The sequence below is a fragment of the Eublepharis macularius genome, chromosome 9 (assembly GCF_028583425.1).
Source record: "Eublepharis macularius isolate TG4126 chromosome 9, MPM_Emac_v1.0, whole genome shotgun sequence".
Classification (NCBI taxonomy): domain Eukaryota; kingdom Metazoa; phylum Chordata; class Lepidosauria; order Squamata; family Eublepharidae; genus Eublepharis; species Eublepharis macularius.
This window is the reverse complement of record NC_072798.1, coordinates 39,496,497-39,509,840: the sequence shown is the minus strand read 5'-3', so window position 1 is coordinate 39,509,840 and position 13,344 is coordinate 39,496,497. Positions and strand designations below refer to the sequence as shown.

At 46.2% G+C, this 13,344-nt stretch overlaps 1 long non-coding RNA gene across 1 annotated transcript in view; it reads left to right on the top strand.

Annotated features, from left to right (window-relative positions):
* The first annotated feature begins 4,510 nt into the window (after nt 1–4,510).
* Nucleotides 4,511–13,344, top strand: part of LOC129335921 (uncharacterized) — a 46,962-nt gene continuing 38,128 nt past the window's right edge. The window contains exon 1 of the long non-coding RNA XR_008597644.1: nt 4,511–4,613. This is a non-coding gene — a long non-coding RNA (uncharacterized LOC129335921). The remainder of the gene's footprint in view (nt 4,614–13,344) is intronic.

Genomic DNA, 13,344 nt, shown 5'->3' with positions numbered 1-13,344 from the left:
GTATTCCCTGTTTACATAAAGGGTAAAACAGTATATGATCACAGAATTATCTTATGCAACGTTTACACACTATTTCTGAATGCTCTTAAACAGTTTTCTTAAGGTTTTTGCTACAGTTTAGTTGCATTTTAATCCCTGTTGCACTCTTGTTAATAAAGTTCTCTATATTTTTGGAGAGATTCTCCCTGCCTTCTTCAGCAAATCACTAAGCAGAGTACAAAGTATGATAAAACAATTCAGTCTAACAGCAGAGATTCTTAATAAAACAAAATAGTGCAGTTGGGCTGAGATTGAGGAGCAGGAAACCCGCCTCCCCCCCTCAACTGTTTAAGGCAATGAAACAATTCATGCAGGCAAAACTTATTCCTTATATAAAACAATTAAATCTATATACTGTTTGTGTATGTAGATACAATCTTACTAGGTAGTTTCTGCAGCATTTAATAGGTTGGGTCAAATTACTTGTGTTTGTTTCAGCAACGTTTCATCACTGTATTCCTGTATTTGAATTCTATGCTTCTTTTAAAATTTCTGCCATGCACATCCTATTATATTATTTATCGAATGTTCCAACTGTAGGGTAGCCAACCCTGGGATGAGAAATTCCTGGAGACTTTGGAAGTGGAGCCTAGAGAAGGCGGGGTTTGAGGAGAGAACAGAACTCAGCAGGGTATAAAGCCTCCGAAGCAGTCCAAGGGGACTATTCTCTGTCAGCTGGAGATCGTTTGTAGTTCCAGGAGATTTCCAGGCACCACCTGGAGACCGGCAACACTACCCAGGTGTTGACTGCATGTTTACATTGTGTAAGTCTATGCAACACGGCTACCCATCTTGATCTATCTCCACTGTGTAATCTGCTTTGGGTAGGTCTCAATGAGAAAAATGTACTATAAATAACATAAACAGTCAAAAAAAGTAAAGATTGTTAATAAAACAAATTATCCGTCTCGGGGTGCTGGGACTGAAGAATGTAGGAAAAGTTTATCCCTTACAGAAGTTCCGAATGGATCCACTGAATTACAGTTCTGCTCCCTTAAGAATACTCTCTTGAACAGTTCTGTTTTTCACATTCTCCAAAATGATCATGGAGCCTTCCTGAAAGCCTCAGGCCATTCCATAATGTGGGAGAGAGGATGCATGTGAACGAGTGGGTTGCCAGTTTTACTTGCCTGCAGGTTGGCACCTTCAGAAGGCTTTGCTGTGATGAGTGCAGTTGTCATAGATTTCGGATTTGTTGTTGTACAGTACAACCACTAGAGGACATAAGATGTCAGAAAAATAAATCCCATGATATTATATATTGCTGCAGGATTCCTCTTGAAAGGACTGCTTAAATTTTGTCTTAAGGTCCTGGAAATAATTTATTAATAGGGCTGCCAACCTCCTGGTGGGGCCTGGAGTTCTCCAGGAATTTTGATTGATCTTAAGAATACATAGATCAATTCCATAGATAAAATGGTAGATTTGTAAGATAGACTCTATGTCATCATATCGCTGCTGAGCTTCCTCCCCTCCCTAAACTCCACCTTTCTCAGGCTTTGCCCCCAAACCTCCAGGAATGTTCCAACCTGGAGTTGGTAACCCTACTGACTAGTTACTTCTTAACACATTTTACCATCTCTATTGTATTTGAAATGATACAGATTAAAGTGAAGCAGTGAGGATCTTTTACATTCTTTCAGGACATATTTCCAGATCAAGGGTAGATCCTTATATTTGTGTAATTTATGTATTTATTTCATTTATGCCCCACCTTTCTACTCGCTGGGGACCCAAAGCAGCTTATATTGTTCTCATCTTCCCCATTTATCCTCACAACATCCCTGTGAGATTGGTTAAACTGAATTTGTTGGCCTCAGGTCACTCTGCTAGCTTTGATGGCAGAGGAGGGATTTGACCCTGAGTTTCCCAGACCCAACACTCCAACCACTACACTGAACAGGGCACACATCATCAGTGATAGTAATTTTGATTCATTAAAATTAAGCTCATGAGTGTCATTTTTCTTCATACAGAACATGTGAGTCAAGGAAATAGATTAAAAAATCTTTTAAAAGTAAAATTGGTAGTTGTGACCCTATGTTTTAAAACTAAACAACAACAACAACAAAATAAGTAAGAAGATCAACACAAGAGAGTCAGGAAAAGAAATGTCCACAGCTGTTATAGTGCCATTGTACTTTTCCCAGCACTATCAATCAACACTAGATGATCTTCACCAACTTTAATTTTCTAGTTACATTGAAAGAATGCACAGACAGATACTGGAATAACTAATATGTTTATTTAAAATATATACTAACCACCTTTCCTCCAAAGGTGCTCAAGGCATCTTACAATGTAAATATTTAAAAAGTAGGTAAAATACATTAAAAAGCAGTCCTAAATAAAACAGTCTTCAGCTGCCTTGTGAAGCTGGAGAGTGAGGGGGCCAGGTACACCTCCCTGGGGAGAATGTCCCACAGTCATAGACTGGCACCAAAAAGGCCCTCTCCTGTACAGCCACCAACTGAGCTTCTTTCGTTGATGGGACAGTCAGGAGGGCCCCTCTGTGTGATCTCAACTCCTAGGCAGGAACATATGGGAGAAGATGGTCCTTCAGACACCCTGGTTCCAAGCCACATAGAGCTTTAAAGGACAAAGCCAGCACCTTCAATTGTGGTCAGAAGCAGGTTGGTATCGAGCGTAGTTGCTGTAATATTTGGGTCACATGCTTCTGACCAGCAGTCTAAACGCACCATTCTGCACTAGCTGCTACTTCCAACTGTTCTTCAAGGGTAGCCCTAAGTACAGCACATTGCAATAGTCCATTTGAGATGCAATTAAGGCATGGATCACTGGACTGAACCAGGAAGGGATGCAGCTGACACACCAGCTGAAGTTGGGCAAACACACTCTGAGCTACCACCTGGCTTTCTAAGGTGACCACTGGGTAAAGCAGTACTCCTTGGCTGCAAACCTGATTTTCAGGGGGAGTGTAACTCCATCCAAGACAGCATTTTCTACTAACCCAAAGCACCTCTGTTCTGTCAGGATTAAGTTTCATCTTGTTCACCCTCATCCAGCCCATTACTGAATCCAATCACTGGTTCAGAACATCAACAGCGTCCTTGGCATTTGGTAGGAAAGAAAGGTATAATCCACATATTGGCGACACTGAAGCCCAAACGTCCTGATGACAGAGGCTTAATCGGTGTTATTGACGAGGATAAAATGTTCAACTGCTCACTGCAAATATTAAGCCTTTAAAGACACAGGATGTTTTTTTCTTCAAGCTGTCCAGGGCTCTAGTTAGAATTAAGAATTGCAACCATAATTTAAAATACCCAACAAAACCAGGAAGTGTCCCTTCGTAACTAATCAATAGGCCATGAAATGTTGGGACAGAAAGATTTTCTGATCCATTCCTAAACAATGAGCAAGATCCGGGTTCAATAGCACCTAAAAGTAGATTTCCAAGGTATGAGCTTTCAGGAGTCCAAGTTCCCTACACTACCCCTCCCACCGTCTGCCCGGATTATAAGGACTCTTTCCTTTTCCACTCCTTATCTGACGAAGGGAGCTTCGACACTGGAAAGCTGGTACCTTGGAAATCTAGAGATACTTTGGTAAGAGACAGGGACTATATTGTCCGCTGATTTAGATATGCTCCTACTTATAGCGCCTTAAAGACTGACTAGATTTCCAAGTTAAGAGCTTTTCAGAGTCAACACTCCCTTTCTACTGAGTAGTTCCACGTTACTAAAGATGAAAGTTTAATTAATTACATTTTGTTTCAGAAAGGTTTAATCAGTGTTCGGCTTCATGATTGTTTTCAAATTTTCTGTGTTCACTGAATGCCATAACCGTTGTTCGTATAGCAATTTGGTCATAGTGTCCTAACTGTTGAGTATATTTTGGACTCACCTGCACTGTGTAATCCGCCCTGGATCTCAGGGAGAAAGGCGGACTACTAAATAAATAAGGACGGGGAGAAAGAAATACTCCATTTTGGGCGATACCCAGTTTCTTGGAGCGGAATGCCCTTTAAAACACCGAGACTTTCATTGGGAGCTCACGCATATTTACTTAGGTTTAATAGGACTAACGCCCCAAAAGCCTGCATAAGTAATGAGTTTGGGACTGGAGTCAGAGGAAGGGATCCACGCGACGCGAGGCCAAGTACGCATCTGCAGGAAAGTTACATTCCACGGCGCAGTACCGCTTTAAGGCCACCCCTCCCAGCCTTTTCCCTCTTTCCTCCTCCATCCCGGTGCTCAGCCCTCCCACCTCACCTACAGCCGATGACATAATTCCTACCGTCTCATTGGCTGCATCCTACCTCAGTCACCTCTCTAGCCCCGCCCCCGCCCCGCTGTCTCCGTGAGGATCCCAAGTTACACGGCGGCCATTGACGGGCGCGTGCGGCGCTCACTCACTTCGGCCCGTTCTGATTGGCTGACGCGTTCTGCCCGTCTCCGAACGCTAGCGCTGGTGGGTGGGAGCTTCCGTGGCTGTGAGGGAGGCGAGCCGGTGGCGAGGCCGGGTCTCCGCTTGCTCCGGGGAAGTTTTCGGCGGCGGCTCCGAAGGAGACAGCGGGTCGACACCAGCCGCTGGGATGGAACCGTGAGCAGGTGAGGAGGGGAAGGGAGGCGCGCAAACTTCGGCCTGAGGGGAGAGAAACGTGCTCGCTCTTCGTCCCTTCTTCCGCGCAGGGGCCCCTTCGTGTGTGGGGCAGGGAGCCGCCCTTCTGGAAGGCACGCACAGGGGCTCCTTCGCTGCTTGCCTGCCCCCAGCTTGGGCGGGGCGCGTCGGGGTCCTCCCTTTGCCCGCGGTGTTGTGGGGCAAAAGGGGGCTGAACCCCGTTCCCAGCCTCGCCCTTCATCTCCCGAACGAGCTGCTGCTGCTGCTGCCGGCCGCCCCACCCACTCACCCCACCCCCCGTTTTCTTTTGCAGAGTCTGGCGAGGGTGATCCCTCCCACGACGGGCCCTGTGGCTCGGCTTCAGTGTGCCTCTTATACCTTCCCCTCGTAATTTTCCACGTTCTCCTACGGATGGGCTTTGGGGAGCCACAGCTAAATTTTATTCTATCTCCCCCCCCCGCCCCTTAGTCTTCTGCTTTCTCCCGTAACGCCCCCCCTTCCCTTTGCCAGCACTTCTGTTGCATTTCATTTTATTTTTTTGCTGTGAATCTGTTACCATGAACTGATACTTATAGAATATACCTGCTGTGAAATTGAAGTGATGCCCGTTTCCTCAGTACATATCTATTTTTCTTTGAGCTTATGCTCTCCCAGAACGCTCCACTTCAGTATCATCGGAGATGTATGTTATTAGGGTTGCCTGTGTAATTAATTTCGGGAAAGCAGTAAACTGGTTCTGTGCTGAACTGTGCCAGTCAGGACGAGTGTTTGGGGTGAGGTTTTTTTCTGTGCATTCTTGAGCCTATGCAGGGTTTGGTTTTAGGCATGTGTTGGGAAAATCTTTTAATTGATAGTCCTGTGTGTGTGGCCCTGACCCAGATAGCCCAGGCAAACCTGATCAGATCTCAGAAACTAAGCTGGGTTGGCCTTAGTAATTGGATAGGAGACCTCCAAGGAAGACCAGGGTTACAATGCAGAGGCAGGCAGTGGCAAACCACCTCTTTTAGCCTGTGGCTTGATGCCACTTTTCACTGTGTGGGTGTACTTTGTTCATTCTGCAGAGAGAGCCAGTGAACACAGCCTCTTTTCTTGGCTACCATGCATCTGATGGCCCTTTGAATATGCTTATGCACTCATTTTACTTCTGAATGTATTAGTAATTCATTATTAGGGTTGCTTCCTGTATGTAAGACATGGGAGTGCTCCTGGCTTTCCCTTTTAGAAAGTATCTTAGCATCCGAGGAATACCTAATCATTCCTGTTTGATGTTTTCAGACATTGAAGTGACTTGTTGGAGCAGTCCTGTGTTAAATAGTTTTATGACTATGTCCTCATTTACTTCTGCAATAATGGTTTTACATGGTTATTGACATGCTAAATGTGTTAAGTCTCCTGTTTGCTTTTAAGAGTGATATCCAAGGAGTAGTTCACAGGCTCTGAGGGAAAAATGGCACAGAAGGGGTTTTGGATTCTCCTGGGCAACTAGATCAGATGTGAAGTGTGCTGGGTACAGAGGTATAGGTGGTAGAGAAAGCATGAGGAATAAATGTCTGTAGGCTCTCTTACTGGAAGAAGTCCAGCTATGTTCTATGGGGATTTTCATTCCACGCCCATCTCAACAGTTTGCTTTTCTACAGGCGATATGGATCCTCACAATTCTTGCCTGTGTGCCTTAACCCTATGAGTAATCAGTAATACACAAGTACTTTCTAAATGTCTGGGGATGAAGAATTTCTAGGTATGAATGATGCCCTGAAGCAATTCCTAGATGTGATCTAAGAGTTACCAGTCATACTTTTAATCAGCTTCTGATCATGAAGCAAAAGCCTTTTCTACAACGATGAGCTTGGATTCCAGGCATGCGCTGGCTATATACTGTTTGTAACAAAAAGAGTGAGCCTGCTAATTACAGTAGTGCTTATGAATATTTGCACTACTTAATATTTGAATTGAAGAATGACATGTCATAGCATTTTAGTAGTGGCATTAATACCACCTGCTTCTGTTGTCATATTGAGAGCTTTCTCTATTCCTTGTAGTTTCTAAGAAGTAGGTAGTAAATTAAATGCAGCTTGACCATTTCTGTTCTGTAATGGATGTTAGTATTAAGCTTTTTTAAAAAAAATTGTGAGGCATCATGTTGTCAGCAGTTAAGTGATGCATACCCATCTGCAGTGAGAATGTGTAAATTTATTGCATATGTCTCCTTGATGTACATGTTGTGTTTGTATAGTAGCTGTATATTATATCACGTACACGAGAAAGTATAATAGAGTATTGGGCAGAATGGCTCACTGCTCTGGGAGTGCATGCTTCTCCTTTCTCAGATTTTGCTCATGGTAGTAACACTATGTCGAGAGCTTGGGTAAGATTTAGAGAGCAGTCCTAAGCAGATATATTGGAAGTAAATCCCATGCTATTCTATGTGACTTATTCCCAGGATTGCAGCCTTAAGATGCAGAGGAAACCTACTGCTGCAATACTATTTTTTCTATCTGGTTCGCTAAGCGTTTAATAATCTCATTTTCAAGGCTGATAACTATTTAATGTGCATGCATTTATGTTCTTTATGTTTACCTAGGCAATAACCTTGTGAGACATGTCATTCCCGTATAAGGATGACGAATCGAGGCAAGAAAGCATCTTAAGAATACACACTGAATCTGTAGCTGAAGGATTTCACCAGATATATCATTCCGCCTTTCCCATGGATTGTTGTTTGCACATAGTGTCATGTCAATAGTTTCACTAAGTCTAGTTTGTTTTTAGGTGGCAAGTTATTTTGAAAAAGAGAAGTAGCTGTATTTGTTTTGTGGTTCCTTAAAGATTAACAAATGTACGTGGTATAAGCATCTGTGAGCATCTACATTTGTCTTCAAGATGCTACAAGAGTTTGTTGTGATGACAGATACATAATTGAAAGTGCTTTCTGCTTGAGCTGTGAGAAATGTTATAGTTGCCTGTGGATTTATTTTTTATTTTATTTATTTATTTTCGATTTTTATTCTGCCCTCCCCACATTTCCAGCAGGCTCAGGGCGGATTAAAAAATACATAAAGATTAAAATATATAAAACAGTTGTTATAATTAACAATTCTAAAAACATCCAATTTATACAGTTAAAATACAATTATATATGTCAACATGGCACAGAATTCCACTGATCAAATTTAAAACAACTTCAGAGCATCTCTGCATTCAAGAGTTTTTTTTTTTTAAATGGGGATATTGGTGGTGGGAGGGCCCAATCCCTCATCAACCGGCCAGGGGGCCCCTGCCTAGCACTGCCCATATGCGTGGCAGAACAGCTTCATCTTGCAGGCCCGGCGAAAGGATAACAAATCTTGCCGGGCCTTAGTCTCTTCAGACAGAGCGTTCCACCAGGCTGGGGCCAGGACCGAAAAGGCCTTGGCCCTGGTTGATGCCAGGCGGGCCTCCCTGGTGCCAGGGACCTTTAACAGATGTTTCTCACTAGAACGGAGAGTCCTCTGGGGTTCATATGGGGAGAGGCGGTCTCGCAGATACGCCGGTCCCAGTCCGCATAGCGCTTTATAAGTTAATACTAAAACCTTGAACCTGATTCGGTACCTCACTGGTAGCCAGTGCTACTGACGCAGTGCCAGTGTTATATGCTCACACATCGGCAAGCCCGTGATAACACGTGCCACCGCATTCTGCACCAGCTGTAACCGCCGGATCAAGTTCAAGGGAAGCCCTGCATAGAGTGCGTTACAGTAGTCTAACCTAGAGGTGGCCGTGGTGCTGCTTAATGGAGTTCACTATCCAGGTGTTTTAGAAGTCTGGTTATTAGCTTTGTAGTCATATATCTTAGAGACTCTTGTGGGTATGTGTACTATAGTTTTGTGTATCTTGGAATCCTTTTATCCTGAGAATAATTGGTCCTGAATGTGATGGGCTAATATTGGTTATTTCAGCCATGGGGGTATCCTTGTTGTATTCCTGCTTTTCCTCACTTGCGGGTTGAGTGTATTCAGGCAAAGCCCCTGGAGCTGGTATATTTTATATATCAGCTTCTTTATTTTAGAACACAAGAGTGTTACTGAAGAGTTGAAAATAGTTGTAAATGTTGCTCTAAAGCTCCCTTGATATGTGTTTAATAACAGTGGAGGACTGGATTTCCTGCTATATCTCCAGAAGCTTTCAACTTTTTGGTACATTTGAAAGAAAGGAATAATTATAGAAACCCTGCATGCTGGCAAAATAACTGAATCAAGAGTGTATTTAAAGGATGAGAAAGGAATATATGGTGGCAGTGGCATATGGCAGGGTTCATTTCCAGAGCTGTTGTTTATAATGTTGCGAAGACTAGTTTAGTCAGTACGTTCAGTGGTTATCCAGACACCATCTAGATGCCCTGTAGAAAGCAAGATGTGATGATAGCATCCTTTGTTTGTTCTCAGGACCAGACATAAATAGACCTTTCTGAATTTCTTTTTTTAAAAGCTGCTTTTTCTAGCAATCACAAGTTGTGACACAGAATTCCATGAATATGCTGTGTGAAGATCTATTTTTTGTGTCATTAATTTTCTGTCAGTCAATTCCATTAGCTGACACAATGATCCAGCGTTTTGTGAGAATCTCGCCTTGTTGATCATAAGTCTCTATCATGCTCTTCTTTGATCATTGTAAATTCTTTGTTTAAGCTGAAAACTTCAACTCCTTATGAATTAAAATATAAGGATTTTCCCTATCCTTTTTAGATTGCTTTTTAATTAAAGTTTTTATTCCTTATATTAAGTCTCCTAGGCGCTTCATGGGTGTTAGAAGTTACTTCTGAATGCACCAACCTCTTAAAACCAGATTGCTTGAATTTCAGTGAGTAAACCTTTGAGTACAACATGTTGTATAAAATGAGATCAAATCTCTGGGTTGAATATCTTAATTCCCATCCTCCATGAGAGCATGGGTAATATAGGGAGGGTGTTGGGTGTGCTTCCACAGATGCAGAGAGGAGAAAGTATAGTGTGGGGTATTAGGTTTAAGAGTCCCAAATGTGTGTGTAGCTGTTAAGATGCATTACCCATTCTTCGTCTGCTGAAGTAATTTTGAGTCCTATGCTGTTTGTGACACTTTTAATCTCAGTTTTATTCTTCGTCCCATTTAATCTTTAGAGATTAGCATAGAACTACAGGAATTAATGAATTTGGTATCTATTTTTAGTTCTGCAGTACATGCTCTACTAAAATTTTATTTTTAAATGTAGCTGGTTACATGTATTCTGAAAATTATGTTGTTTTCTCTAATATGTATAAGGGTTAAATTTTTTCCTCAACTGTTTTTTAAACATTGATACAAACTATAGACCTTTGCAAAATTGCTTTTAAACTTTCCATTTTGCCAAATTGTAGGGCTGGGCAAAGTCTGGGAATTCTGTTCAAATAATGACCTCATCCTTGTTCTGAACTTTAGTTTATTGTTTGGTATCAACGCCTTGAGGGAATGAAGGAGAGAAAAAACCTAAAAATTAAACTCAATGTCTCCAAATTTGAACGTTTAGGGCAAATTTTTATAAGCTGCTTTATGGTATAATTTAAAGAATACTTTATCCATCTTTGGAAATAGAAGAAAAGTTGTCTTTGGAATTGCTGTAAATTAGTGTTAGCATTTGTGTTTATCATGCCATTTCAAAGCTAAATAATTGGCATATTTTAAATTCAAAGGAACGATAGTTCATCTCCGTTCTTCTGTGCCTCCACACATGGGACTGCGCAGGCGCAGGCCAGCCGCCGGAGAATTTTCTAGAGCTTCCATGGCTCCGAAGGGGCCGTTTGTCGCGCGCCTCAGCGACCGTTTTCCCGCCCAAACGGTCACGTGATCCTCCAGCGACCAACGGCCCCTTCCCTCAGTTCTCTTCTTGCCGCCGCTTGGAGAGAACGTGAGCTTCGTTGCTCTGTGCTTTTGTGCTTCGTGCTTTATTCTGACTGATTGCTTGGCTTTTGACTTCGGACTTCGTGACCTCAACTATTCTTCGGATCTCGTTTTGGACTTTGTTGTGGACTCGGTAATTTGACTCGGACTGTTTTTGACCTTCCTTTCGCGTGCCCCTGAAGATGGCCTCTAAGGCTCTCTTCAAGCATTGCCTGCAATGCCACACTAAAATGGCCAAGACCGATGGCCATGAACTGTGCCTGTTCTGTTTGGGGGAGACCCATAATGTGACGGCCTGTAAGATTTGCCAGGGCTTCACCAGCAAGGCCCGGCAGGAGCGCAAGGCCCGACTTAACTCCTCCCTGTGGCAGAAGGTCATGTCCGGAGGCGCTCCGTTGCCCTCCTCCAAGGCCGGCCCAAGCCCCTCTGCCGAACGGCATTCGAGAGCTGGCTCAGTGGCCTCCGCGAGGTCGGGGTCGAAACCGCGTCCCCCGAGTGCCTCGGCGTCGAGAGCGGCCTCTCCAGCGCAGGGACCGGTGCGGCCGCCCCGTAGCGCGTCATCTACCAGGTCGGATCCGAGACCAGCTTCGGAACCGAGGATCCTGGTACCGAGTCCCCGGTCGGAACCGACGGCCGGTTCGATCCCGATCAAAGCGAAGAGGTCGAAGCCGAGGTCCCCTTCGAAGGCGAGGAGCGCGTCGGTTCCGAGGTCTTCTTCGGAACCAGCGAAGAAGAAGAAGAAGACCAAGCATCACCGGTCGCCGCGTCCCGCTCCTCAGGAGGAGGTCATCGTGCTTCCTCACACGCCTTCCCCTCATCTGGGCTCCCCGGAGCCAGAAGACATCTCCGTGCCAGTGCCGGATCCGATGGCCTTCGAGACGGTGCCCGCGGAATTCTCGTTGGGGCCGGAGCCGAGCCCGCGCCGTCGGAGCCGACCATCGCTTGCCCTTCGGTCGCCGAGGCTGGAACCGAGCCCGTCTCCTCGTCGGAGCCGTCCGTCGCTGGTCCGTCCGTCTCCACCTCCGGTCGGTCGTGAGCGGCATGGTTCCGGGGACAGTGTCCGATCAATCCGGTCCACTGCGTCCCGGCATCGACAGGCTTCCTACCTCCCCTCGCCATACCGTTGCCAATGGGAGGGGGCACCTGCGGGCTTCTCCGTGTCGGAACCGAGGCCTTCGACATCGAGGTCGGCGTGGGCTCCTCCTCCGCTCCAGGTTCCGGAATCCCAGCTCGGTTCCGATGAGGAGGATGTCGAGAGCTTTGGCGGCTACCAGTCGGAGTCCTGGTCCGAACCATCGCCACCTGAGGAGCTGGTGCCATCTGCGGACTCCCCATTCGAGGACCTCCGCATCTACGCCGACCAGATGGCAAGAATGGCAAGGCTCTCGAGATGGACATCTCTTCAGCAGCCCCGAAGACCAAGGACAAGCTCCTCAAACGTATTTACGGGGATAATCCGGCGTACGTTGGGTTTCCAATGCTCGAGGGTATTGAGGAAATCGTGGAGAAGGTATGGCAGGTGCCCTGTGATCAACCTCCAACGTCCAAGCGCATCGAGCAGCTTTACAAGATCAAGCAGGGCACCTGGCCGGCGTTGGTGAAACACCCTCCGCCTTCCTCCTTGGTCACAGAGGAGTTCAACCCCCGACGATCGGGTCACTCCTCGGTGCCTGCCGATAAAGAGGGCAAGAAGCTGGATGCCATGGGCAGGCGCCAGTACATCGTCGCTTCGCTGGGTCTGAGGATTGCCAACTACCAGACCATCATGGCAGGGTACCAGCTGTACCTCTGGGAGAAGTTGGCATCCTATACCCGGGACCTCCCTCCTGAGCAGAAGGCTGTGGTGTCCCTGCTGCAAACAGAGGCTGTCCGGCTGTCTAAGCAGCAGATGAATGCCGGGAGCCACGCTGCCGACACTGCTGCTCGGGGAATGGCTTCGGCGGTGGTCCTCAGGCGCCACTCCTGGTTGCGGTCTACGGCCCTGTCCCAGGAGGTGCGTTCCAGGGTGGAGAGCATGCCCTTCGAAGGGGACTCGCTGTTCTCCAAATCGACCGACGAGACCCTGAAAAAGAAAAAAGAGGACAGGCAGACGGCACGGTCCTTGGGTCTGGCTCCAGCGGACAAGCCCTCCTCCAGGCCACGGTACGCCCCCCGTTCCGGCCCTTACCACTACCAGGGCAGATACCAACATCAGCGGCCGGGCTACCAGCAGTATCCGGCCTACCAGCAGCGGCTTTACCCTCCCGCACAGCAGCAGAGGAGGCGTCGGCCCTTCAAGCCTCGTCCGGCACAACAACCGGCCCAGCAGAAAGATCAGCAGGGCGCCGGGAGGCAGTACTGACGGGTCACGCCAGCCGTATCCCCGAACTTTTCGGACAGACTGAGTCCACTCCTCTCTGAGTGGGAGTCAATAACATCTGACTCATGGGTCTTAACTATTGTTGAATTGGGATACGGGCTGGAGTTCGTTGAGCTGCCTAGATGCAGTTCACCCCTGACAGCTGTCAATAACACTATGGCCGAGCTGGATGCGGAGATCGTGTCGCTCTTGGCCAAGGGTGCTGTGGAAGAATTGCCCTATGAGGACTCTGTAAAGGGTTTCTTCTCTAGGTTCTTCCTGGTCCCTGAGAAGGATGGGGGCTTACGTCCCATTTTAGATCTGAGGGGCCTTAATGCCTTCCTCAAGGTGACCAAATTCAAAATGGTTACGTTGGCGGCTGTGATCGCCTTGCTGAAACAGGGAGATTGGTTTGCGGTTCTTGACTTAAAAGACGCATACTTTCACGTGGGCATACGGAAGGAGCACAGGAAATACCTGAGCTTTGTTTACCG